At 40.5% G+C, this 26,703-nt stretch overlaps 1 protein-coding gene across 17 annotated transcripts in view; it reads left to right on the top strand.

The window, feature by feature from the left end:
- The window catches only part of LOC143653850 (uncharacterized), a 353,382-nt gene that overhangs the window by 186,313 nt on the left and 140,366 nt on the right, over positions 1 to 26,703 (top strand). For all 17 annotated transcript variants that reach the window (XR_013161560.1, XR_013161561.1, XR_013161564.1 and 14 more), the window contains one exon: positions 3,344 to 3,471. The gene's annotated coding sequence lies outside the window, so the exon portion shown is untranslated. The remainder of the gene's footprint in view (positions 1 to 3,343; positions 3,472 to 26,703) is intronic.

The raw sequence follows: 26,703 nt of genomic DNA on the forward strand, positions 1-26,703 counted from the left end.
TTAAAAGTGGTGAAATGCATATATTAGGGACAAATGTTACTTTTGAATGATCATATTTCTTCCAAAAAAGAATATTCCTACTGAAAATTCTCCTTAAGAGTATATTTTCTTCTTCTTTGTTTTGCATGTATTTTAACAGTAAAATAAAATTTTATAATGGTTTCAATGATTTTTAAAGTATTTCAAAGGATTTAGAAGTGGGAGACTCCATAGAGACACATAGCATAGTGCATCTGTGTCCTCATGAATCATTAACGTTGTTTTAACCAGGGAGAATCTCATCTTTTTAATACATATACATCCTTGCTGTAATGTCTACTAGTATGAATTATTCTAAACTATTTATCTAAACATAGGTAATTCTTGAAATAATCAGTGTTTTGTAGCAACCCTGGGGCAGCATACTTGAAATCTGGACAATCCAAGGAAATTTGGGATGCACTCCCCTATACCATGGCCATTAGTCACTGGCGAGACTGCTGGGAAGCCACAAGTTCAGCCCTCTGTGGAATGTACATTCCAAAGTAGAAGAAATGCCAGATGTGAATAGATCCTTATTATTGTCTCTAGGCCCAAATTCTTACTATAAGGCTTGACCTGCACATAGGCCATCTGAGCAGCTGCTGCTGCTTTCAGGTCATCCAAGGGGCATTGGAGTGATCCTCACTACCCCAAATCTCTCTTGCTTGCCTGCCCCAGTGCCTGGGTTTCACTGCTTTGAGGTGAGGAGCTTCCTCCAGAGAGTCCCTGGGTGATACCTATTAGCATATAATTTATTTATTGGTGACCTGGAAGAAAATAGTGTCTTGAAGGGAGGGTGTAAGGGTATGGGGTACCAGGTCATCTAGGGTTTTCTGGTTATAAGGTAGCTGATACACCCATGTAGGTCACCTTAAAAAGGAAGGGGTGGGGAGCGATTGGAGAGCATTATTATAAGGAAGCAAAGGCAGAACCAGGATTTGTAAAGCTATTCAGATCCAGATGTTGCTCTAGAGAACACCCAAGAAGGGCCACTTCCTCAGTTCTGCATAGACCCATCTTGTTGAGTCTGCTTCTTGTTGCACATCTCTCTGTTCCATACTTACCATGGCCTAGCCAATCTTTATTCTAGCCTCAAGTCTAAGTTCTGAATGCCATAGTTCTTGCTCTAGTACATCAACCGAGTTGGGTAAAGCCCTTACCTTCTGGCCACATGATGGACCCTAACTAGCCTATTATGGTCAAACCTCAGGCCAGATACTGCCATGGACTGATCAGTGGCCAGCCCATGACCGCTGCCAGCACAGAGCTGTTTCCCTCAGTGGGAGGTTGCCAGCAAGCCAGTTCCCGCTTGAGGGAGGTGTTGAGCAGGGTGGGCACTGCCCATGTCCAGGACTGGCACTGTCAGAGAGATTGGGTTGGGGGATAACAGAAGAGGTTGACACAAGGAAAGGAAGCAGTGGCATAGGGAGAGAAAGGGGACCATAGGTAAATTGTCTTTGAGATTCTGCATGTAAAATGCTTTGCAAACCATCAAGTGCTCTGAAGACCACTATTCAAGAGTAAGGTATTTATAAAGTGTGCAATTTTGCCTCTGGACAACACATAATAGATTGAGTCAGGCAAAAGTTTTTCTTGTGACAAATGAACATAGACTCTTAGCCTGGGATCCCCCCAAAGCAGAGTCTCAGACAAAGTCCTGTATGCAGGGGGGCTTGTTTGGGGTGTGGTCCCAAGAAGCAGGTCAGGGACAAGGGGAGTGAAGAGAGAAGGAGGAGAGTCACTAGAAGGATTCTTTTTGGCATTGGGCCTGGTCCTTAATTCCTCCAGGGCCTTTTGAGAAACCTTGTGGAGCGTAGGGGGGGAGAATTTATCCATTGGTTCTCACTCGCCCCCACATTTCCGTGTTTCCATGTGTGAGTGCAAAGCTGCTTCCTGAGAGCCTTCCACCTGTAAGAAAGGCAGTGAAAGGTACCACCACTTTTTCTGCACCTCAGGAGGCTGGTCCAAGCCTTCGGGGCCCAGTGTCTGGAGTAAGAGGGGGACTACAGAGAGGACACGAGAGGCCTCCCAATAAATCCAGCCATGATCAACTTTTGTGAATAAAACTCTTTTGTGAAGGAAACCCATTTTCATCAGTTCCTGGGTGTTTTCTTCCATGTGACGTGCAAAAATCTTATCCAGATTAATTACCTTCATTTCTTAAGGAAGACAACTTAAGAGTGCAAACCCACACTTTGGTTGTCTGTTCCTTAGGGGATGGTCTCTCACTTAGGAACCGCCCCCCACCTTCTCTCTCTCTCTCTCTCTCACACACACACACACACACCAGAGCACTCAACACCCACCACCGTGTTGTAAAGCCCCAGAAGATGCCATTCACACAAAGTCCATGGAACTGCACAGAGCCACAGGCTTATAGGCATTGGTCCAGTTCAAAATATTTCTCCTAAATTTTTCTCCGGACCATGTAGACATCCAATTGAAGGTAAAAATTCTCCACCAGGAGGTATATATCCTCATCATTAGCCCTGTATCCCTTTATTAAAATGCAACCAACCTTATTAAAATGCAAGCATCCCTAAATGGAAAGTAATCTGCTGTCAATCATTTTCATTTTGGTTAATGGAAGAATCAAGTTCTTAATGGGAGTGAGAGTGGAGAAGGGAATGAAGACACTGAGTACTGGGAGAAAGAGAATGGGAGAAAGAGATGGCTAAATGATTCCAAAGACAAACTTTAGTGACTATAGTTTGAGCTGAGACTGACCTTTCTGAAGCTATTCAAATCTAATTCACTGAAGCCAGAGCTTAAGATGTTGTGTTCTGTACTTTGGTATCAATCACATTCCTTCATCTATGCCTTTATGGAATCTTCAGAAGCTACATGTCATGAGAACTTCAAAGCTAAGGGCCTTCTCTATGAAAACTCCCTGAGAAAGCCCTTAAATATCATCAGACATGAATACTCATGATTTGGGGAGGCATTTATGTTTTTTCAGATTTCCTCAAGCAGTTTACAATTTAAGAAGTTTAAAATTGTGCAATCAAAACAAATTCAGAGAGAGACAAATGAATAGATAGTCATGTACCAAAAGAGGATTGTTGGATCCAAGAGGATGTAAGGGCAAGATTAGAGAAATCACAAAGATTATTTTAGAACCCAAGAAACCAGGGGTGGGCAAACCAAGAGCCAAATCTGGTCTGCCACCTGTTTTTCTAAATAGTTTTATTGGAACACAGCCACACTCGTTAATTTACATATTGCTTATGGTTACTTTCTCTACAAAGGCAGAGTTGAATAGCTGCTACAGAGACTATATAGCTTGCAAAGCCTAAAATATTTACTATCTGGTCTTTTATAGAATAAGTTTGTGTGTGCTGATATTCCTGCTTTGCTGTTATACCGGAAAGAGGCTTACTACTGATGGAGAATCTCACCGACATACCACTTCTTGAATTTTCAACTGAGCTATCCCAGAACAACAGGATGGTGAGTTCAGATACCCGGTGGCCCAAACTTCTCCCTCTGAGGCCCACTTCCTGGAAGGACAGCAGCATTTGTCCCACAAGTCAGCAGATCCTGAGTATCAGCGGAGTGCCACGCACAGCGCTGGGGACCGGGGAAATAAAGAGGGTGAGCCATACTTGCCTCACAGTTAGAAAGTACTAAATTAGGTCATTGTCCCATGTCAGGGGTGGCCACAGAGGCCATACAAGGCAGTTGTTGCCTCTAGTCTACTCACTTCTTCTCTTGCTCGCTTCTCTCTTTTATCTCTCCCCCTTCCTTATGTCTCCTTCCTCCTTCACTCTCTCCTTGCCTCCTTTCCTTCTTTTCTTCCTCTCTCTTGCCCACATCTCAGGCCTGCCAGTGCCACCCAGTGGCTCTCACAGGCATTACTCAGACTTCCTGACTACCCTCAGATTCGGGAATGACCACCAGGAAGTCAGTGAGCGCCTTTGGTTAAAGTAGCAGGCTCTAGCGACCCTTTGCAATCTTCTGATTGCTTGAAGCATTCATATTAACTTTTTTTTTTTGGGGGGGGGGGGGGTGTGTGTGCATGGTCCGGGAATTGAACCCGGGTCTCCCACATGGAAGGCTACCACTGAACCACCCGTGTGCCCTCATATTAACTTTTAAAATCATTCACAACTTCTAATAAATGAATAAACCCAAGGTAGGTATGTTAAGTAGAAAGAAATCAGGAGGGCACTAAATGATTATTAAAGAGATTACTGCATACTCCTCTGAGCAGAAATTGTATTTGGTGTGTTTTAGGAATGTTATTTAGATTGTATATGATATGAGTGTTATAAAATGTGCAATGATGAATTTGTGCCTGCAACTAGTTTATTGAGCATCTCAATCTTATGATGAACATGAAACAATTGTGTTTTTCCCAGTCACTGCAGTTTAACCATGCTCTCTTAATCGTATTTCCTGCCGTTTAATGACATCTTAGGTGAATACTCAAGGGAATTGCCTCTAAAATACACCCCGCCTCCACAGAGGCGTGGTTGCCAGCCCCTAAGTGATGAGACCCTTGTTGATTGCTCTTTTTTCCCCTCCCCAGGCATCTGGCTATAAGGAATGGTGTGCCGGGGGGAGTTGGGGGCGGAGAAAGGTGACTGGTTGGTTATGGTAGGTTTGGTTCTGCAGACGTTCAGTATGTCAGAATGTTTGGGGGGGCGGGATTGCTGGTGCCAACTTTTGGCCACTGTCTCTAGAAGGAGTGGTACTGAGTGCTTGCTGCTTGCATCAATTCTGAGGCGATAGGGCCCACGTGAATTTATGTTAGTGCGAGGAAGGCTGTAATGCCAGGCTGTCCAGAGGAGCTTGGGCCATCTTGCCTTTCCAGGTCATCCAGGAGTCTTTCATGGTTCTGGATACTGGCCATTTTGAAATGATACTTACACTGTGACTATACTTTTTCACCTGCCAAGGTTAGTTTTTTCTCTCATTGGAGCCTGGGGCTTAGGATTGAATCTCAATAAGCTACCAGACTTGGTCAGGGTCCAGCTGAGGTTCTAGATGTCACCAGCTCTTTAAGTGTGAGAAAGTTGAAAAGACATTATCTCTATTCCCATCAGTAGTAGAGGAAACCTCATTTCTGGGCAGAACAGTGGTTATTTGGAATGCAGAGATGTTTGAAAGGCTCCCATGTTGTAAGTCATCTCTCCCACTACATATGCTAGGATCTAAAATTCTGCCACAAGAAATTCATCCTTTTGGGTGTAACATTGTCCTCTCCTCCATGTTTCTCTTAAAATAACAGTATCCCAAAGGTGTCTCCTGTGAAGTCACTGACCAGTGTGTATGGCTTCTGAGTTGAGCAGTGAAGTAACAACGGGCTTTGTCTTTTGGGCCCTTCTCTGAAAACTTTTAATAGTTGCGTTTATTTTAACAGTTAAATTCACCAATGCAGTTAGTCATGAATGCAACATTTTAAGTGCTTAAAATCTAGGACTTTTAAAAGATGATAGAAACAGGAAAGTTGGTTGTGGCTTCAATTTTGAAAATTGAAAGAAATATTGAGGAGTTCCCAACGTGGCAGTGTCATCTCAATCCCACCCACAGCCCCAGAAGGGGTGGGAAGAGAAGAACAGAAGATTTGGATCTTTCTGCATTTGTTGGGTTTTTTTCAACAATACACAACAAGGGTGCCCATCTTTTATACAGGATTGCCCCACAGTGGATCCCACTTGGCTGCCTCCGTAATAAATAATAGATGTTGCTATTTCTGATCCCAATAAACTATACTGGCACTATGCTTTTGTTGGTCCTGTACTTTCTACGTATACTGTCTTTTCTGTGGCCTCCTTTCTAAAAGATACCCTTTCTATAAACCTAGCTAAAATGCTACCTCCAGACGTTTCCCAGCTAAATTCTACCTCCAGAGCTATCCTCCCTCTCCTAATTCAAAACATTATTTGCACAAGCCTTTACTGCATTGTAATTCCTCAAATGTATTGCTTTGCTACATAAGTTTAAACTCATATAATTTAGTACATTCAGATGTGTATCTTGTTTTATCTGCCTACATGTGAATTCAAACTGTTTTGGAATCCCCACAGTGCCAGGTCCAGAAGTGAACACACAGTCGTTGCTCAGTTGTGTACTGGGTCAGTTAAGGACAATGCATAGATACCTGCTTATACAGATGGTCACATGTACATTTTGGAGTTCCTATTCTTTGGCCGCCTCTGAAGGAGATACTGTATTTAACAAATTGAAAACATTTGATAGCTAAAAAATATGAGACCTTAGTCTCTTTAGAAATCAAAGAAGTTAGAAATTGAACATTTTCAAGGCACTTATTTAGTAGAGATGCTAATTCCACCTCCCATCATAGCTATACTTTTGCTGTATTTGAAATGGGGGACAATGATAGCTGAGGAGTGTACAGTAATAAATTTGGCTTCCAAAAAAGGTCTGTTCTGGCCTTTGTTCTGGGTCTTGGGGGACAACCCCTAAATCTTCAGAATGTCCCATGGGAGAAGTGTGTTGTCATTATAGTGGGCCCAGGACCACACCTGATTGCTTATTCTAATGAGACAACAGGGAGGAGCCAGCTACAGTCAGGACTGAATTGAATTGTATTGAAGTCATTTTGCAATTGGTGGCAGAAGTCATTTTAGAGGTGAGGAGGGGCTGGTGAAATCCTTCCTCTGGGCTGTAGGGAAGGGTCCCTGGGAGCCATTTGTGAATCATGTTTGTGATTGGGACAACCAAGCATCAGAAGGGGCTTCGGTCTGGAAATGAATAACAACCAGAGAAATGTTATAGAAGTTGGATCATCAGGCTTGAACTCTGGCTCAGTAGTCACACGTGAACCATAGGAAATTGCTGATCTTTGACCATTTTAAACTCTAAAACAATTTCTATGTCTTTCACCCAAATATTAATCCACATAAAGTTGAATACATAGTTCTAGCTTCCTTCCTGAATGTGTTAACATCGTTCTAATTCCATTTGGTTGAAAATTTAATGCCACATGGCAAATCATAACAATTTTAATAATAATAGGATGTCAGCTATGAAATACCTTAAATTTACCCTTACAGGGTGTATACCTACTTGTTCTTAAAGTATCTATCATTTAGAAATCCTTCCTCAATATATCCTGCTCCTTCAAAGCATTTTTGAAACAATATTCCATCATTGATAAAATATAAGGCCATTTTAAATGGGAAAAGCCATTTTTAATATTTTCCCTCCCAATTCTGCTTTCTCCTAAGGTTTAATTTTTCCTTAAAAGGAGGATTTTGCTCTGTTCTCTCTCCTCTATTTTATTTTTGTGGTATATTGCTCTTCTCAGGAAGACTGTGAGCCTTCACCTAACCCATTTCCCCTCTGGCCCTCTCCACCATTACTATTCTATTTACCTTTTCTTTGATGAGTGAGGTAACAGTAACCCCAAAACACCGAAGGTATATGATGTTAGCGTTGATTTCCTCAGCAATTGCATCAAGGAAGGACTTGTCAGCCTCAGGCAGGTGTCCATGGTTCTGATGATTTGTCATGAGGCACAGAATGAGGAGCTTTGAGTTCTAATCCAAGTTATGACAATGAATTATGGAATGCTCTTAGGACATTTATTTAACCTTTAAATACCCTTCCTACTTGAACATCCCATAATCCCATAATACTTGTATTGAAACTCTTATTTACCGCCTTTTTTTTTTAACCAGCTTAGCTAATTTACCAGATTCCTCACAGTTTGAATTGTCTCTTACCAGTGTCTCAACTACCTAAAGTTAGTTGTAAATATGGTGGGGAGGTTTCATTGCTTTTTTTCTTTTCCTGTGAAAAATAAGTTGATTTGACAGCCAGTGGTTCTTGAGGGTTTAGCATCATCTGGGAGATTCCAACCCTTCTCTGCTGCCCCTCAGGTAGTGGTCCTCTTACTAGGAGTGAGAGCAGCCTCTGGTCTGGCTCCTGATCAGCTGAGGAAGAGTGACTTGATCTCTGGCTTAATGGAAGAGTCCAGAATGTTTCCTTTAGTCAGTGAATTAATTCTACTGTATTATTGGGTACAATTGAATGTCTCCTATTGGGCCGACATTGCTGGATATGGTGGGTGGGTTAGCAGTATTGAATTTGGTCCTTGTTCTCAGGAAATTCATTTGAGTTTTTGAGGCAAAACTAACATATATGAGAAGTCTGGAGGAAAATTCACTGCTAAATGACACGGCCCTGCCTACAAGTTCAAAGAATGTATTGTAATTCTTCCTTTGGCTCTTTGACCTACAAGGAAACTTACCTAGTAGGATTGTGATGTGGTGAAATCAAATAATGGGCAGAGAGCTAGAAAATCTGATTTTAGGACAAGTTTGTTCAGGAACCAGCTATAACTTCTTAGGAGAAAATATTAATGACCTATGTTAGGCAATGATTTCAACATGTAACATCAAAATGCAACTCATAAAAGAAAAAATAATAACTTGGGCTTCTTCAAAATTAAAAGTTTCTGCTTTGCAAAAGATACTGCTAATTAAATAAAAAGACAAGCCACAGACTGGAAGAAAATATTTGCCAGACTCATATCTGGCTTGCCCTGATCAAGATGACAGAGTGAAAAGCTTCAGGCCTCTATCCTCTTACAGAAGCTTTGAACAACCAGTAAGAACTGGCAGAAACATCTTTCTAAAAACTCCAGAAAACAATGAAATGATTTCAGTAATAGGCTGAGTGCCCAATCAACGAAAAGTCCACTTATCAGTGGTAGGATTTCATGGCGCTCTGGTTGACTCCTCCTACTCCTCCTGCACCTCCTGCCAGGCTCAGCACAGAGCTGACCCTTGCTCCCAATACCAACTCATATTCCTAATTCTGGAAGTAGCAAAGTAACTCTCGTGCACACACTGGGGGCATGTATGTCTGACCCAATCTGTCTGACGCTATCATCCCAAACTTGCCCGGCATGTAGCAGGCAGCTCACCAAGCTCTCCAGTACAATGCTGTGGGAGTACATTTAGTCCATGATGCCTGGGACAATGATTTGCTGGCTGTGGGACATACGCTATAGCGCCCAGCACTCTGAGGAAATGGTTTCCTAGGGAATAGGGGACATTCGAATCCCTATGAATAGGGGAATTCTTAAGGCCATGAGCATGCCCAAGACCAGAGGCATGTGCAGAAAAGATCAAGCTTTGGCCTGAAACTGGACTTCAAATTCATTGTATGGATAAGTTCTGAAGGAAAAAATTTGGACAGGTCAATCTTCAAAGACTAGGAAAGGCGTTTTTCTTTTTCTTCTTCTTCCTCCCCCTCCTCTTCTTCTTCTTGTCAGCTCCTGGTAGTCACGGGATGCTCGTCATACACTAGCTGGGTGCAAGCTTAAGATACAGGCAACTGACACTCAGATGTGGCTTCTCCCTCTCTCCAGCCAACACAACAAGCAGACTCACCACCCTCCCCCTGTCCACGTGGGACATGACTCCCAGGGGTGTGGACCTTCCTGGCAACGTGGGACCGAAATCCTAGAATGAGCTGAGACTCAGCATCAGGGGATTGAGAAAACCTTTTCGACCAAAAGGGGGAAGAGTGAAATGAGACGAAATAAAGTGTCGATGGCTGAGAGATTCCAAACAGAGTTGAGAGGTTATCCTGGAGTTTACTCTTACGCATTAAATTGATATCACCTTGTTAGTCAAGATATAGTGGAGAGGCTGGAGGGGAGTGCCTGAAAATGTAGAGCTGTGTTCCAGTAGCCATGTTTCTTGAAGATGATTGTATAATGATATAGCTTTCACAATGTGACTGTGTGATTCTGAAAACCTTGTGTCTGATGCTCCTTTTATCTACCTTATCAACAGACGAGTAAAACATATGAAATAAAGATGAATAATAGGGGGAACAAATGTTAAAATAAATTTAGAGTGAAATGCTGGTGATCGGTGAGGGGGAGTGGGGAGGGGTATGGTATGTATGAATTTTTTTCTGTTTTCTTTTTATTTCTTTTTCTGAATAGATGAAAATGTTCCGAGAAATGATCATGATGATGAATATGCAACTATGTGATGATATCATGAATTATTGATTATATATGTAGAACAGAATGATCAAAAGTTACAAATATTTGTGTTTGGTGTTTTTTTGGTATTTAAAAAATTTTTTAAATTAATAATAAAAAAAAAGATACAGGCAACTTAGAGGCTAAGTTACAGCCATTAAACACTAAATTATCAAAATGCCCAGGTTTCAGCAAAACATTACAAAACACAAAAATCAAGACGCTTCTTTGAGCTCAGGCAAAGGTGAAGGTTAAAGCATTAGAAACCTTCAATGTGGAGGATCAGACAGGGACATTGCAGACACAGACAAATAAAATGGTCCTAAATACTCTCAAAGAGTTAAAGGAAAACATGGATGAAGAACTAAAGAAGATTAGGAAAATGATAGAAGAACATGAAAAGAATATCAATATAGTGATAGAAATTATGAAAAGGAACCAAACAGAGCTGAAGACTATAATAATAAAAATTAAAATTTCCCTAGAGGGATTCAACAGATTACTGGAGCTGGCAGGAGAAAGAATCAAAGAACTTGAAAATAAGACAACTGAAAGCACCCAGTTTGAGGAGCAGAAAGAGGATAAAATGAAGAAAAGTGAACAGAGCCCGAAGAACCTGTGGGGCATCACCATGAATGCCAATATATGCACTGCAGGCATCTCAGAAGGAGAAGAAAGAGAGAAAGGGGCAGAGAGAATATCCAAAGAAATAATGTCTGAAAACTTCACGAATTTAACAAAAGACATGACTATATACACCCAAGATGCTCAGTGAACTCCAAGTAGGAAAAACTCAAATAGACCCACATTGTACTGTGCCATGTTGTAATCAAACTGTCAGATGCCAAAGATGAAGAGAGAATTTTAAAAGCTGCAGGAGAGAGCAATATGTCACATACAAAAGAAGCCTAATAAATGTAAATGCTGATTTCTCATCAGAAACCATGGAGGCAAAAAGGCAATGGGAAGACATATGTAAGTGCTAAAAGCAAAAACTTGCCAACCAAGAATTCTGTATCTAGCAGAACTGCCTTTCAAAAATGCAGGAGGAATTAAGATAGTCCCAGATTAAAAAAAAAAAAAAAAGGCTGAAGAACTCTGACACCATTAAAGCTACCCTACAAGAAATGCTAAAGGGAGCTCTGTAAGTTGAAAAGGAAGGTCACTAGACAACTGAAACTACTCGAAGAAAGAAAGATCTCTGGTAAAGATAATGATCTGGGTAAATATAAATACTAGTACTGGTGTATTTCTGATGTGTAACTCCATTTTTTACTTCCTACAGGATCTAAATTGGAAATTCATAAAACATAATGGCAAACCAATAGTTTAGGCCTCATAATGAATAAATACGTAATTTGCAACAAGAACTACGTAACGGTAAGGGGACAGAGGGGAATAGGAACATAGTGAATATATGCTATTGAAGTTATTAAAGTAATATCAAATGAAACAAGATTCTTATAGATTTAGGATGTTAAATTTAAGCCCATGGTAACCACAAAGAAAATATCAGAGAATTTGCAAACTCATAAGACAGAAAGTAGAGTACAGGGTACCAGAGTTTGGGGGCAAGGGAAATGGGGGTTAATTCAAAATGAATGTAGGGGATCTGTTTGGGGTGAAGGGAAATTTCTAATAATGGATGGTGGTGAGGGTACTGCAACATTGTGAATGCGAGTAACCCCATTGAATATTATGCTTGGGAGAGAATGGGATAGAAAATTTATGTCATATATATGTTTCCACAATTAAAAAAAAATAAAGAAGAGAAACTTGAGGGATAATGACAATTAAATGCAGTACACAATACTGGATAGGATCTGCAATTGGAAGAGTAAAGGCTCAAAAGGGCATTATTGAGACATAGGGAAAAAATTGGAATATAGAATGTAAGCCTTATAGCAAAAAAAATTTTTGGGGGGGTGCATGGTCCCAGCTTCGAACATCTAATTTCTTGAACTTGATAACTACACTTAAGGTGATTACATAAGTGAATATCCTCATTCATAGGATAGGTACATGTAACATTATGTGTTCAAGGAGTATGATGTATGCAATCTACTATCAAATGTTCAGAAAATAGGGAGATAGGTGATAGATCAAATGATATGGCAAAGTAGCAAAATGTTAAATTGATGGGTCTGGGTATCTATGGGGTAGGGATTATGTTGGAGTTCTCTGTATGGAGTTTATTATTTTTGCAATGGTCATATAAGTGAAATTATTTCAAAATAAAAAGTTAAACAAAAAAACAAACAGGCAACAACAACAAAGCACATTTCTGATAAAGGATTTGTAGTCAGAAAATATAAAGGATCTCAAAAATCAATAATAAAACAAATCTACTACTTTTAAAAAATGGGCAAAAAACCCAGAACAGACTTTTTCCGCCATCTCTTTATTCTTCACCAAAGATACACCCTTGAAAAGGTGTTCAACATTGTCAATCATTAAGAAATTGAAAATTAAAATCACAATGAGCTGCTACTACATACCTATTAGAATGACTAAGATTAAAAATAAAATCTGACAATACCAAGTGGGCTGAAAGGGATGCAGAGCAATTGGTGCTCTCACACATTGCTGGGGGGAATACAAAATGGTAAAGCTAATATGGAAAACAGTTTGACAATTGTTTATAAGATAACCATACACTTGTCATTTGATCAAGTAATCCCACTTATAGGCATTGATCCCAAAATGAAAATTTATATATTCACATGAAAACCTTTACACAAATCTGTATAGTTAGTGATTTTGTTTATGATTACCTAAAGGAAACAGCCAAATGTTCGTCAACTGGTGAATAGATAAACTCTGGGTGCATCCACACAGTGATAAACTACTCATCAATGAAAAGGAAGTACTGATACATTCTACAACAGAGATGATCTTGAATGTACTATGCTAAGTGAAAGAAACCAGATGCAAAAGACCTCAGATGGTGTGATTCCATTTACATGAAGAGCTAAAGTTAAAAATTAAAAAGGAAAGACAGGAGAGAAAGAAAAACTGTAGGAATGGAGAGATCAGTGGTTATCAAGGGCTGGTACGGGGTATGAGAGAATTTTTTGGAGTGATGGATCTGTTATATATCTTGACTGTGATGGTTCTTACTGACTATGTTTGTCTAAACTCAGAACTGTACACCAAGAAGTGTGACTACTTCTATATGTGTTCGAGTTTGCTAGCTGCTGGAATGCAGCACACCAGAGATGGATGGGCTTTTAATAAAAGGGGATTTATTTAGTTAAAAATGTATAGTTCTTCAGAGGAAAGGCAGCTAACTTTCAACTGAGGTTCTTTCTTACGTGGGAAGGCACAGGGTAATCTCTGCTGGCTTTCTCTCCAGGCCTCTGGGTTCCAACAACTTTCCCCGGGGGGTGATTCCTTTCTGCATCTCCAAAGGCCTGGGCTGAGCTGCGAGTGCTGAGTTGAGGTATGCTGAACCGCATGGGCTGTGCTACGTTACACGCTCTCATTTAAGCACCAGCCAATTAACTCAAGCATCATTCATTGCAGCAGGCACACCTCCTAGCTGACTACAGATGTAATCAGCAACAGAGGAGGTTCACATGCCATTAGCTCATGTCCAGAGCAATAGAACTAGGCACCTTCACCTAGTCAAGTTGACACCTGAACCTAACTACCACAATATGTAACATACCTCACCTTTTTTTTTCTAATTTTACTTTAAAAAAATTTTTTTTTCTGTTTTTTCTTTTTCTTTTTGCATGGGCAGGCACTGGGAATTGAACCTGGGTCTCTGGCATGTAAAAATATTTTTATTGCAAAATCTTCCCACACATACAATCCATACTTGGTATACAATCAGTGGCTCACAATATCATCATTAGTTGTGCATTCATCACCATGATCACTTTTAGAACATTTGCATCACTCCAGAAAAAGAAATAAAAAGAAAAAAGAAAAAAAAACTCATACACCCCATACCCCTTACCCCTCCCTCTTATTGACCATTAATATGTCAAGCTGCCCATTTTTTTACCCTTTATCCCCCTATTACTTATTTATTTTTATCCTTTTTTTTTACTCATCTGTCCACACTGTGGGTAAAAGGAGCATCAGACACAAGGTTTTCACAATCACACTGTCATATTGTAAATGTTACATAGTTATATAGTTATCTTCAAGATTCAAGGCTACTATAACACAGCTGAGCAGTTTCAGGTGCTTCCCTCCAGCCATGCCAGTATATCATGAACTACAAAGGGATAACTATATAATGCATAAGAATAAACTCCAGAATAACTTCTCAACTCTGAAATCTCTCACCCACTGAAACTTTACTCTGCCTTATTTCTCTCTTTCCCCTTTCGGTCAAGAAGACTTTCTCAGTCCCATGATGCCAGGCTCCAGCTCATCCCAGGAGTCCTATCCCATGTTGTGAAGGAGATTTAGACCCCTGGGAGTCATGCCCCTCTTAGGGGGGAGGGCAGTCAGTTCACCTGCTGGGTAGGCTTAGAGGGAGAGGTCACATCTGAGCAACAAAAGAGGTTCTCTGGGGGTGACTCTTAGGCCTAATTTTAAGTAGGCTTAGCCTATCCTTTGCAGGAATAAGTTTCATAGAGTCAAACTCCAAGATGGAGGGCTTAGCCTATTGAATTGGTTGTCCCCACTGCCTATGAGAATATCAGGAATCCCCAGATGGGGAAGTTGAATATTTCCTCCTTTCTCCCCATTACTCCATTGGGACGTTGCAAATTTTTTTTTATTCTCTGCCCAAATTACTCTGGGATGTATCAGGCATCACACTAACCTAGACAAATTACCAGGATCTCATGCCCTATTCAAGATTCCATGAAATTATTGTGTTAAAATAATCATACCAGTTAAATTAGACAATGCACTACCCAAAATATAAATTTTGTACCAAATAAACATCCCTTCCTTTGGTCTCACACAGAAGTTGAAGTTTTAAAATATGGACCATCTCATCCTTTACCTTGTATTCTGATCTACCTTAGTCCTATCCAAATCAACTTCATTCATATCTCTAGTTGAAGTCTGATCACTGTTTCAACTTTTTTGACAGCTGCTGTATGGGGTAATACTGACTTTCATAGCTTCAGTACTCTAACTCAGAGTCTCAGGTGTCACATGCATACCTGAAGTTTCAGGGAACAATCAGGTATACTCAAATAACTCACTATTTCAGAGTTTAGAAAAAACATTTACAACTCCTGAATATATTTGACTGCCAGAAGAGCTTACAATCTAGGACCATTGCAATAGACCCCAATCTGATAACCCATGCTCTCGACTTCAATTCTCTGAGTTTGTACACTATAGTTAGTTCATATGAGTGAGGCATGATAAAATTTGTCTTTTTGTTTCTGCCATTTCATTCAACACACTGTCTTTAAGGTTCATTTACCTAGTTGCATGCCTCACATATACCTCACTTTTAAAAAGAGGAAAAACTGCATTCTCTGCCTCAGTTACGTATTTGTCTAATGAAAATGATGTAGTCGCTGCTGCTGCTGCTGCTGTGGCTGATAATATATCAAACTCACAGAATTTTTGCAAGGTTTTTATAAAAAGAGAACACATCTGGGAGTGCTTTGAAATTCATGAAGCACTACACAGTTGTCAAATATTACTATTAGATTTTCTGTCTTGCTTTCATATCCTGTTACCTTGCTAGAGCATGAAAATTTGCCCGTTAACTCATTTGGCTTTTTGATATACATGATCAATTAGTCAGCAAATAATTGCATAATATTCTTTATTTTCTGAATCAGTTTTATTTCTTTCTTTCCATCTTATATTTACTTTCATAGCTTTTCCCCTCTATATTCAGGTGTTGGTTAAGATCATTGAATAGTAGGTTTTGAAGTAATCATTGTTGTCTCAATAAACATGCTTATAAAATTTCAAAATTAAATATGATTTAAAAAAAATTTTTTATTAATTAAAAAAAATTACAGGAAACACAAACATTCCCAACACATACACTCAGCAATTCACAATACCATCATAAATATGATTTTTGATGAGTTTGGGTGGATACCCTTTATCAAATGAAGGAAGCTTCTTTATATTCCTGTTTCCCAAGAGTTATTTATTGTTTTCTTTTATTTTATAATGAATGGTGTTTTGGATTCTTAAAGCTGCCGGAATGCAATATACCAAGAATGGATTGTCTTTAAAAGGGGGAATTTATTAAGTTACAATTCTAAGGCCATGAAAACATCCAAATTAAGACACCGAGAAGAGGTACCTTCTTGGAGGAAAGGCAGGTGGCATCTGGGTACATGGTGACATCTTCTGTCCTTCTCTCCTGGTTTCTGGTTTCAAGTGGCTCTCTCTTTCCCTAAGCATCTGTTAGTCTTCATTTAGCTCCTCTGAGCAAACTCTGGATTTCATCTCTTAGCTTAGCCTCTCCAAATGTCTGTGTCCTTGTTTCACCTTTCTGCTCTGTGTTGGTGCACTCTCTCTCTCTCTCTCTCTCTCAGTTTCCCCCTGTAAGCTCTTTTTAGGACTCCAGTAAACTAATTAAGATACATTTTGAGTGGGTGAGGCCACATCTTCATGGAAGTAATCTGTGCTCTTGGAGCTTACAATCTAATGGAGCTAAAAGAAAATTTTATCATGTCTCTAAGTGTGTGTGTGTGTGTGTGTGTGTAAATCAATAGGCAAATCTATGAAATTCTCACTCCAGCATATGGATTCAGTCATTTTCAACAAGTCCTTCAAGCATTTTCTTTCTGTAGTAAGTAATCTCATAAAAAAACTAATCAAAGAGTCCCACCAAAACAAGGGGTCTGCCCCTGCAAGATTGGATTAAATGGCTTTTCTGAGGTATATAATAGTTTCAAACCAGCACAAATGGATACTGATATTTTTTTACCGTGTTTCCTACATTTTTTGAAAATATTATACATTTTATCCTTGAATAAACAATACTTATTTTCAGTCAAACCTTAGAGCTGACCTTTATATTACTGCACTCCCTTCTCCAATTAATCTTTAATCTCCTTAAGGGAATGTACTTTGTCTTTTTGTCATTGTAGCTCCATCACCTAGCCCAGGTCTGATTTAAACATAGTATTTATCCTTGGAACTTACCTCTCATCTTCAGGGAGAGGAGAACTCTTAGAAAATATTCTATTGAGGGCAGAGGGCTAAGCAGCGCTTTCTCCAGTAAGAACTTCATTGTTAGATTTCAAGATTGGCCTCAAGCCATTTTAGTCACTTACATCTCAACCAAAGTTTTGATTTCATTCTAAGAAACTCATCTTGGAGAATGATTTCTACAGAGTTGATATGAGTATAAATACGTTTCCAGGCTTCCCTGTTGCTCTTTTATACTTTAATATCTTTATTTATCAAGAGTGAGTTGTAGGTTGGATCTAGGAGCTGGGAGATTTATATTTTAAAGTTCAGGATGTAAGCAGAAGAGAGAAAGGTACTAGTAACACCCAGAGACTTACAACAGAAAGTTTCCATTTGTAACACAAGGGTGTCAACCAGAATAGTTGGGAGTTGTAGGGCTGGCACCCAACTTCCGGATGGCATTATTTGGAGTCTCTCGAGAATTTTGCTCTCAGAGGAGATTGGAGAGATTGGGGCAGGTTGAGTGGTTTAATGGGTGAGAACATGGACTTAAAACACAAGTAGCCCTGAGTTCAAGTATCAGCTCTGATAGTTAGTAACTGTGTAACCATGGATAAGTTACTTACTCTCTCTATTTCTGGTTTCCTCATCTCTAAAATAGGGATTGAAGTAGGTGGTTTTGAGTGTCTAACACACAATAGTCTCTCAAAAAATGGTGGCTATTATTTCAATAGTGGTTGCCTGGGCATAATCTGATGTAATAGAATAGGTTTCTCCATGAGAGGGCTCTTGGAGGATTTTTGTGTTTTTTAAAATTTAGATTTCTATCATGAAGGAAAAAAATGTCATTTTTTAAAAATACAGTTATAAAGATACAGAACAAAGAGACCCATGACTCATGTTTCACAATTTATTTATTGTTGCATGTTCTGTAATACTTCAGACGGTTATATAATGTGCTCCCACTTGCCACTCCTTCTAGTATGCCAGGATATGACATTGGGAAAATGGGAAGGGAGAGTTTCTGGGGGAGGAATGATATGTTGTGCAGAGAGACTTATGCCTTTCTGATATTACTGTCCCATTATATATGTTGGAGGAGTAGAAAGCAGTTCCAAATGCTGACTGGTTTTTTCCATTATGATTCTTCTAGCTCTAAAGTTTGATGAGAGCTTTAGATAACGTTATGAGCCATTCCCAGCCTGACCTGCTGACAGGCACTGACTTTTAGCTCTTGGTTGGATCCCCAGTTATACTGGCTTCCAGTTCCCTCAAGTTCTTGAAGTCACGGCTTGGACTTCCCCAGTTTGAGAACAGTTTTCTCAGACACTGTTTTTCCTGCATCACTCCCCTTTCTTAAGGCTATGGCTATTCTCTCTTGTCTACTGGATCAGATAGGAATCATTCAGGCTGCCATTTAAGGCTCCTTTTGGACTCTCCTGCCTGCATCCCCTTTGCCTCCAGCCTACCTCCCTGAATTCCCCTAGCCTCATCTCCCAACGCACTGGCCCTCTTCCAGCCAGGACCATCTGTGTGCCATTTACCTCCTCTGGTGTCCTTATTCCTATCTCCTTAGCTCTATGAGGACTATTTCTCCATCTTTCTCTTCCCTTACTTCCTGTCTGGAACATTAAGATGAAGAAAATCTTAGTCCCTTGGTGTCTTGGGAAGAGATCTGTTATCAGGTATATTTTGGCTTGTGTTTGTTTAGAAGACATACTTTGATGTATTGGGATTGGAGTAAGATTTAAAGAGAAAGCTCAAATGAAAGAGAAATATGGTTGCTATAAAGCTCAAATGAAAGAGAAATATGGTTGCTATATTGCATTTTAAAGAGGAAAAGTCCTATTAGCTCAACTTCTGTCCACCCCTATGATAATTAGATACGTAAGCTTGAAGTTGTTGCTGAGATAGAGTTTAATGGATGTTTTAGAAAAGTTCAGAACTTATTGCTTCTGCTATTTCATTTAAAACTTCCCTTGAACCAAGCGTTCTAGTTTGCTAGCTGCTAGAATGCAGTATACCAGAAACGGAATGGCTTTTAAAAGGGGGAATTTAATAAATTGCTAGTTAACAATTCTAAGGCTGACAAAATGTCCCAATTAAAACAAGCCTATAGAAATGTCCAATCTAAGGCATCCAGGGAAAGATACCTTGGTTCAAGAAGGCCAGTGACGTTCAGCATTTCTCTCTCAAGTGGAAAGGCACATGGAGAACATGGTCAGGGTTTCTCTCTATTCTAGTTTGCTAGCTGCTGGAATGAAACACACCAGAGACAGATTGGCTTTTAATAAAAGGGGATTTATTTCATTAGTTCTTCAGAGGAAAGGCAGCTAACTTTCAACTGAGGTTCTTTCTTATGGGAAGGCACAGGGTGATCTCTGCTGGCCTTCTCTCTAGGTCTCTGGGTTCCAACGACTTTTCCTGGGGTGTTTTCTTTCTGCATCTCCAAAGGCCTGGGCTGAGCTGTGAGTGCTGAGATGGGGTATGCTGAGCTGCTTGGGCTGTGATATGTTGAGTTCTCTCATTTAAGCACCAGCCAATTAAGTCAAACATCATTCATTGCAGCAGGCACACCTCCTAGCCAACTGCAGATGTAATCAGCAACAGATTACTGTTGGCTCATGTCTACAGCAATATAACTACAGCAATATAACTAGACATCTTCACTTGGCCAAGTTGACAACTGAATCTAACTACCACACTCTCTCAAGTGGAAAGGCACATGGTGAACACAGTCAGTGTTTCTCTCTCACTTGGAAAAGCACAGGGTGAGTATGGCATCTGCTAGCTTCCTCTCCAGGCTTCCTACTTCATGAATCTCCCCCAGCAGCATTCTCTTTCATTTACAAAGATCACTGGCTGGTGGACTCTACTTCATGGCTCTCATCATTCTGTCTTCTTTCTCTGCTCTCTCAGAATCTCCAAAGGTCACTGACGGGTGAACTCTGTGGCTCTCTCAGCCTTGTGGCTCTTCTCGGCTCTGCTGTGGCTTTCTCGTCATTCTCAAAAAGGCAGGCTCTCCAAAAAAATGTCTCTTCATTTATAGGATACCAATAAACTAGTTAAGACTCACATAGAAGGTATGGAGACATGCCTCCATCTAATCAAATTTAATACCCACAATTGATTGAGTCACATCTCCATGGAGATCCTAACCAAATTTCCAACCTATAGTACTGAATAGGGATTAGAAGAAACCATTGCTCTCTCAAGATTGTTTAGGATTAAAACATTGCTTTTTTAGGGTACATAAATCCTTTCAAAACAGCACACCAAGTAATAAATCACTAAATGCTACAGGGGTTTTCTCTACAACAAAACAGTTTTGGCAGGGGCCCAAAACAAAAATAGATGAACATGCAAACACTGGTTCAGGTAAAATTGAAATGCAGAAGCCATTTTCCCCTAGAGTTCCCAGGTTACTTTTTCTGTTCTCTAACACACGCACTCTACCCCTGAGGGTGCCACCATTAATTGGATCATGAATGGACAGACAGATGATACAAATGCAATCAATTCAAAAGCTAGGTTAAACCAATCAGATTCTTTTGGAGAGGATTTGGAATACAGACCTGAACAACTGAGCCATTTAGTTATGGGGAGATGAGTAGAAAGACTGTGTAGGACAGGGTTGGAGCTAGAGCTGGAGGCAAGTCAAAACCACATCTAAAGCCAAAGCTATAGGGAAGCAGAAATCTTGTGCTAGCAGAAGAACATATTTGCAAAGAGGAGATGAAGCAGACACACAAAGGAAAGTAGATGAAGGACTGTGCTGCTCCAGAGAGAGATGGAGCCAGACGCTGCCTTCTCTGGGACTTCTGGTTTCAAGCTCAGTTCACAAAGGAACAGGCTGAATTTTATTTCCATACAATCTCAAGGTCTTTACAGCCTTTATTTGAACTTGCTTGAGTTTTCTTTCCTTACAACCAACTAAATTTAGACAGAAACACATTCTCCACAGACCAGCTACCTGGAAAGCTACCTTGAAAAGATCCAGTGGTTTCTTCGTTTGAGGATGTGCTGCAGTCAATGTCCAATGACTGCTGAGGTTGCACAGGCTGCTCCTGAGTCAGGTGCGGTGTCAGATAATTAGCCCTTGTCTCAGAGAGGTCTGTGTTTTTACTAAATATTCAACACCACTTAAAAAGGGAGCTTAAGGACTTAAGCTAAAAAAAATAACAAACCAATTTTGGTGAATTATCAATGGCAAATACTTTGCAGCGGTTTTCTTTGGTTTCTAATTTGAAGAATGCCAGTTGTAGGATAGCCTATTTGTTTTCTTTGCTGGGAGACAAACACAACTCTGAAAACAAGTTCTAGTTTGAAAACCCTTTGAGAAAAGAACTGTTTATTTGGCAAAGCAGTTGTGTGTGTCCACATGGGAAATTATATAGAGAGAAAAGCACCAGACTGTGCAGGGAAAAAAAAAGTTTTAAAATCATCTAAGGTTGTGACCAGGGAGAAGGAACAGGCTCTTCTCCACATACTTGGTTTTGATGGCCCTAGAAAGTGTGCATTCCATGGGGTCTGAGAAGGCCTCAGCATGCTTTCATAGCCCTCTGTGGTCTGTGGTCTATGATGACTCCACCCAGGCAATCCACTATCTCTTACTTCCCAAGAGCACAAACTCTTCCTATCATGCTATTTATCCCACTGTCCCACTAACATATCAAACTTGTTCTCTGCCTATGCAACCTGTCATGTCTGTCTTATCTGCTTCTAAGCTCTCAGACCCTTCCCTTCCAGGCCAAATCAGGTTATTCTTCCCCAGAGCAACTCTCTCTGGCTTCATCGTTGATTCTATGAGCTTCTTTTCTTGGAGCTGCTCCTCCATCACTTTTCTCTGAACCCACCTGGTGCCAGGAGACAACCTTCTCTTGTAATCTAAAGTATTTTCCCCAGCATCTCCTGCCTTTCTAAGAATAATGAATATTACAATTCTCAACTAAAGAATCATATTAGTACAGAGGGGTAATAATAATTTCAAGGCCACTTACAATCCACAATTTTCCCAAACACGGTTGATTTGAGGTCAGCATCCTGCCCTTGCTAATTTCCACGGCACATGGAATGAGTTAGTTTTAGCTCATAGCGGTAAATTTTTCATTTCCAGAGAGTAATTTTGTTAGTGCCAACTTGAAATTAGTACTATATTATCTTTTGGGAAATCTTTATTCAAGTAGCTTAAGTCCTTTTTTTTTTTTTTGCCACCTCATTCATTCTTACAAAAGCTGTATGAAGTAGAGATCATCCTCTGTTTTTTAGGACGAAGAAACTGAGGTCTAAGAGGAATTGTTTGCCCAGAGAAACAGTTGGAGCTAAAAGAGAGAGAAGCTTTTAGGTCGAGGTTAGGTGTAACAAGGGAAACCAGGGATGCCTCAATCACACCACAGGGCCACCATGCACAGCTCTGCAGAATGCACACTGTGCAACTTCAGAGCTTATGCATACGGTGCTCTCTGGAATTGAGCAATAAACAATCTGCTTTGTCTGATGTGGTGGCCCTGCTTAGAGGACTTGGTGTGGTGAAGTAGAAATCAGTGTTGGGTACTAAAGAAGAGACTGAAGGATGCTTCCCTTTTGTTTTTTCCTTGGATACCCAATCTAAAAACCTCTTACTTTCTTTTCATTCTTACTTAGGTCACAGGATACAAGGCGTTTACCGGTATTCTCATTTCCACAGAAGCACCAAGCCAAGACTTCTTAATGGTTAGGCTTTCAGACTCTTTTGGTCACTGTGAATCCTTTATCAGCAACTGAAGGGCTATATCCTGAGGGATTGGGGCCAAGATTTATGCATTATAGGCTTAGTTCCTGACACAATTGGCACCAGTTTAAATAAATAAATAAATAAAAACACCCACTGTCTCAGGAGGCCTGGGGCAAGAACATACAAGGCAAAAACATTTTTGTTGTAGACGAGAAAATGCTGGACAGTCAGCAAGGGATGAGCTGGTCAGGAAATATCTACTTCCTTTGGATACTCCCAAATTCTCCCACTCCAGCCAACCACAGATACAACAAATCCTTTACCAGAGCTGCAACATGGCTGCACTGCTCTGACTCTGTCAACTCCACTCAGCTGTTTTTGTGGCCTCACTTACCTGTGCAGAACATTCTGGGTTTCTTCATGAGACAGGGGATGTTCAAAACAAAGCAACAGGAAATATTCTGGGTAGGGAACATGGAGTTCTGAAGGCAAGACAAGCAGACATGTAAGGTTAAAGCTAAAGATAAAGTTTCCAACTCTCTCAGGCGCAAACAAAGAATTCAGATGAGATTGAACTCTGGAGAAATGGTTTAAAATAAATGTTTTAATGTAATTATGAGTGTTTTTCAATACCATATTATAATAATACAGTGATTTACCTCCACTCAGATGAAAAGATACTCCTGAAGTTTGTTGAATTAAATGAGAATTAGTAGGCTAAGTTCATTTACCACAAACACTATTTTCAGTACAAATCAGACTTGTCTCAAATTAAAAAATAAAAAATATTTTAAAAACAGCTGTACAGCAAGTTAAGCTAAGATGCCTTTCTATGAGTGAAAAAAAGAAGTATGTTTTCTCTGACTAGTTCACACAAAATCAGCAATTTAATATTGCCACTGAGCAGACAGAAAAGATTTTTCAGGAAAGACTCCTATTGCTCAGTGTCTTGCAGCCTGCAAATGTGTCAAAAGTTGAGGAGCCAGGCCCATTAAAAAATTAGGCTGAGAAACAGGAGCTTTGATTCCATGGGACAATCCTGTGCATGCAGAGGGTAAAAATGGATGGATTAAATTGGAAAGAGATTCCAAACCAATGAACTCACTTATAAGCAAATACTATTTGAGGATACTCAAATATAGGGTCCTTGCCCTCAAGGAGTTCTTGTAATTTGGACCTTTGGTTAACCAGGAAAACAGAAAACACTACAAGTATTCACAACAGGGAATTGGCTATTCAGATGACAGAGGAGCTGAGATGCGAAAAGACGACAGCTCAGCTACCCAGAGACTAATAGCACCTGGCAGCCTCTACCATCCCCTAGACTGGAGGGACAGAGGAATCATTTCCAGAGGCCAGGGTCTGGGCTTGTGAGGCAGAAGTGGAACCATTGTAGGGTTGTCCTGTGAGAGCTGGTCATGCAGGAGATGCAGCTGTTTCTGGAGAAGGAATTGGAGACAGAGGATGAAGCAGAAAAATATTCCAACGTATCCCTTGCTCCACGCTGCCGCTCTCTTGCCTGTGTATGCCATTGACTGCACCCATTAAGAAACCACTAACATAAGAGCCTGGGAAATGCAACTTGTAGGGCTTAGTCTCACTGAGAGGCAGAGCAGGGCAGTGGGAAGGCAAGGAATGTATTTCAGGGCAAACAGGCCCAGTCCTGGCACAGCAACCATGCCTGGATCATTTATATCCTTGACCACAATGACCCCACCTTGCCCTTGCCCAGACCATGACAAATCAATCGCAAACCACAAATGCTAGCTGGAATGGCCCTAAGGTGAACCTGTGCCTCAACCTTTCACCAGCCATTTAACCCTATCATGGGCCTATTTCAAGGCCCTTATCAGGAGGTACTCTAATTCTTCCAGGAGTTAAGGAACTATAAAACACATTAACTGTCTCTTCACAGACTGACCTGTTCCCTGTAGAGATCCCAGGATCTCAATGGCTCTGTGGCCAAGTTTATTAGTCAGCGATCTCTAGAGAAACAGAACCAACAGGAGAGATCTGTAAATATGAGATTTATAAAGGTGTTTAATGCAACTATGGAAATGGAAGAGTCCAAAATCCTTAGGGTAGGCTGTGAAGCTGGCGGCTCCAATGTAGGGTCTGGACGAACTTCATAGGAGAGGATCCCTGGCTGAAGAAGCAGTGAAAGAGTCCCTTTTCTTCTTTAAAAGCCTTCAACTGATTGTATTACCTCATTATGGAAGACATGTCATAGTTAATCGCAGATGTAATCAGCCACAGATGCAATCGACTGACTGATGATTTAATACACCTACCTCCTGGTTTATCAACTAGCCATGAAATATCCTTGCAGCAATGGTCACCAGTGCTTGCCTGACCAGACAATTGGGCCTCATCACTTGGCCAAGCTGACACCAGAACCTAACCATCATAGTCCACCTTTTGTCAACCTAGCTGCTATACATATCACCTTGAAACATGCTTAATTTCCAAGTAGAACACAATAACAGACATATGTTTTGCTTAATAATACTCAACTGCCCACATACAACCAGAAACTCACTACCTCTCTCCAGAACAGGGTACAAGTCCTCAGGTAACGTTCACTCTTAAACTTCATATCCTATGACTTAAATACTCTAACATGGACAATACAGCTTCTCATATAGTAAGAGGAAAACAAGATATTTGTTTATGAACAAATGCAAACATGTTCATAACAAAACAGGGAGGAAATATTTATACAATCACAGTCCTCATTTCTGTAACTGGCCACATGGTTGTAGTTCATATTTATCACTACCTTCTTTACCACCCATTCCATGTTCCCTTTACACTTAGCAAGCACTTCAGCTTGCTGTGGTTCTTTGCCATGGTGGGTGAACCAGACTTATATTCCTGAAGTTTATGGGCCATTGGTAGTCCTGCCTGGATTGGGTTGTTGCAGTTTTCCATTGACTTTACTCTCTTAGTACTAAGAGATGCCCTAGGGGATCTCCTGTATTCCAGGAAAACTTTTCTTCATGTAGTGGTAGTCCTGTCCCCCTTGATAGTCAGGATCAATTACCCCAGACAGAACAGTAATCCCTTTTCATACCTATTGATTCAGTGTCATGAAAAGCCCAAAGTGGCCAGGTGGTAGTTTTAACTTCCAGTTCATTGGAATCATTGTTGAGTCTCCTGGAAAGAACACTCCTTTTGGAACCAAGACCTGTAGACCAGCAGAACTTAAAGTTTCAGGGACAGGAAGCAAAAATTTGCCTAGTGGATAACTAGGGGTGATACTGAGTGGTGCCACTTCCATTTCCACCCCTTCATTCCTGGATCTGTGAAACCTAGCTATGGGAGAAACAGCACCATTCAGTGGACACTGATTCAGATCATGCACAGCCTGCTGGAGAATATTGTCCCAGCCTTGCAAGGTATTGCCATCTAGTTGGCACTGTAATTGGGTCTTCAAAAGGCCATTCCACCATTCTATCCACCCAGCTGCCTCTAGATGATGGGGAACATGGTAAGACCAGAGAATTCCATGAGCATGTACCCATTCCTACACTTCACTTACTGTGAAATGGGTTCCTTGTTTTGGAAGCAATGCTGTGTGGAATACCATGAAGGTGGAGAAGGCATTCCATAAGTCCACATATGGTAGTTTTTGTGGAAGCATTGCATGCGAGGAATGCCAAGCCATATCCAGAGTATATATATATTCCAGTTGGAACAAATCACTGTCCCTTCCATGATGGAAGTGGCCCAATGTAATCAACCTGCCACCAGGTAGCAGGCTGGTCACCTTGGGGAATGGTGCAATACTGGGAACTGAGTATGGGTCTCTGCTGCTGGAAGATTGGGCACTCAGCAGTGGCTGTAGCCAGGTTGGCCTTGGTGAGTGGAAGTCCATGTTGCTGAGCCCATGCATAACCTCCATCCCTACCAC

The sequence above is a fragment of the Tamandua tetradactyla genome, chromosome 13 (genome assembly GCF_023851605.1).
Source record: "Tamandua tetradactyla isolate mTamTet1 chromosome 13, mTamTet1.pri, whole genome shotgun sequence".
Lineage (NCBI taxonomy): Eukaryota > Metazoa > Chordata > Mammalia > Pilosa > Myrmecophagidae > Tamandua > Tamandua tetradactyla.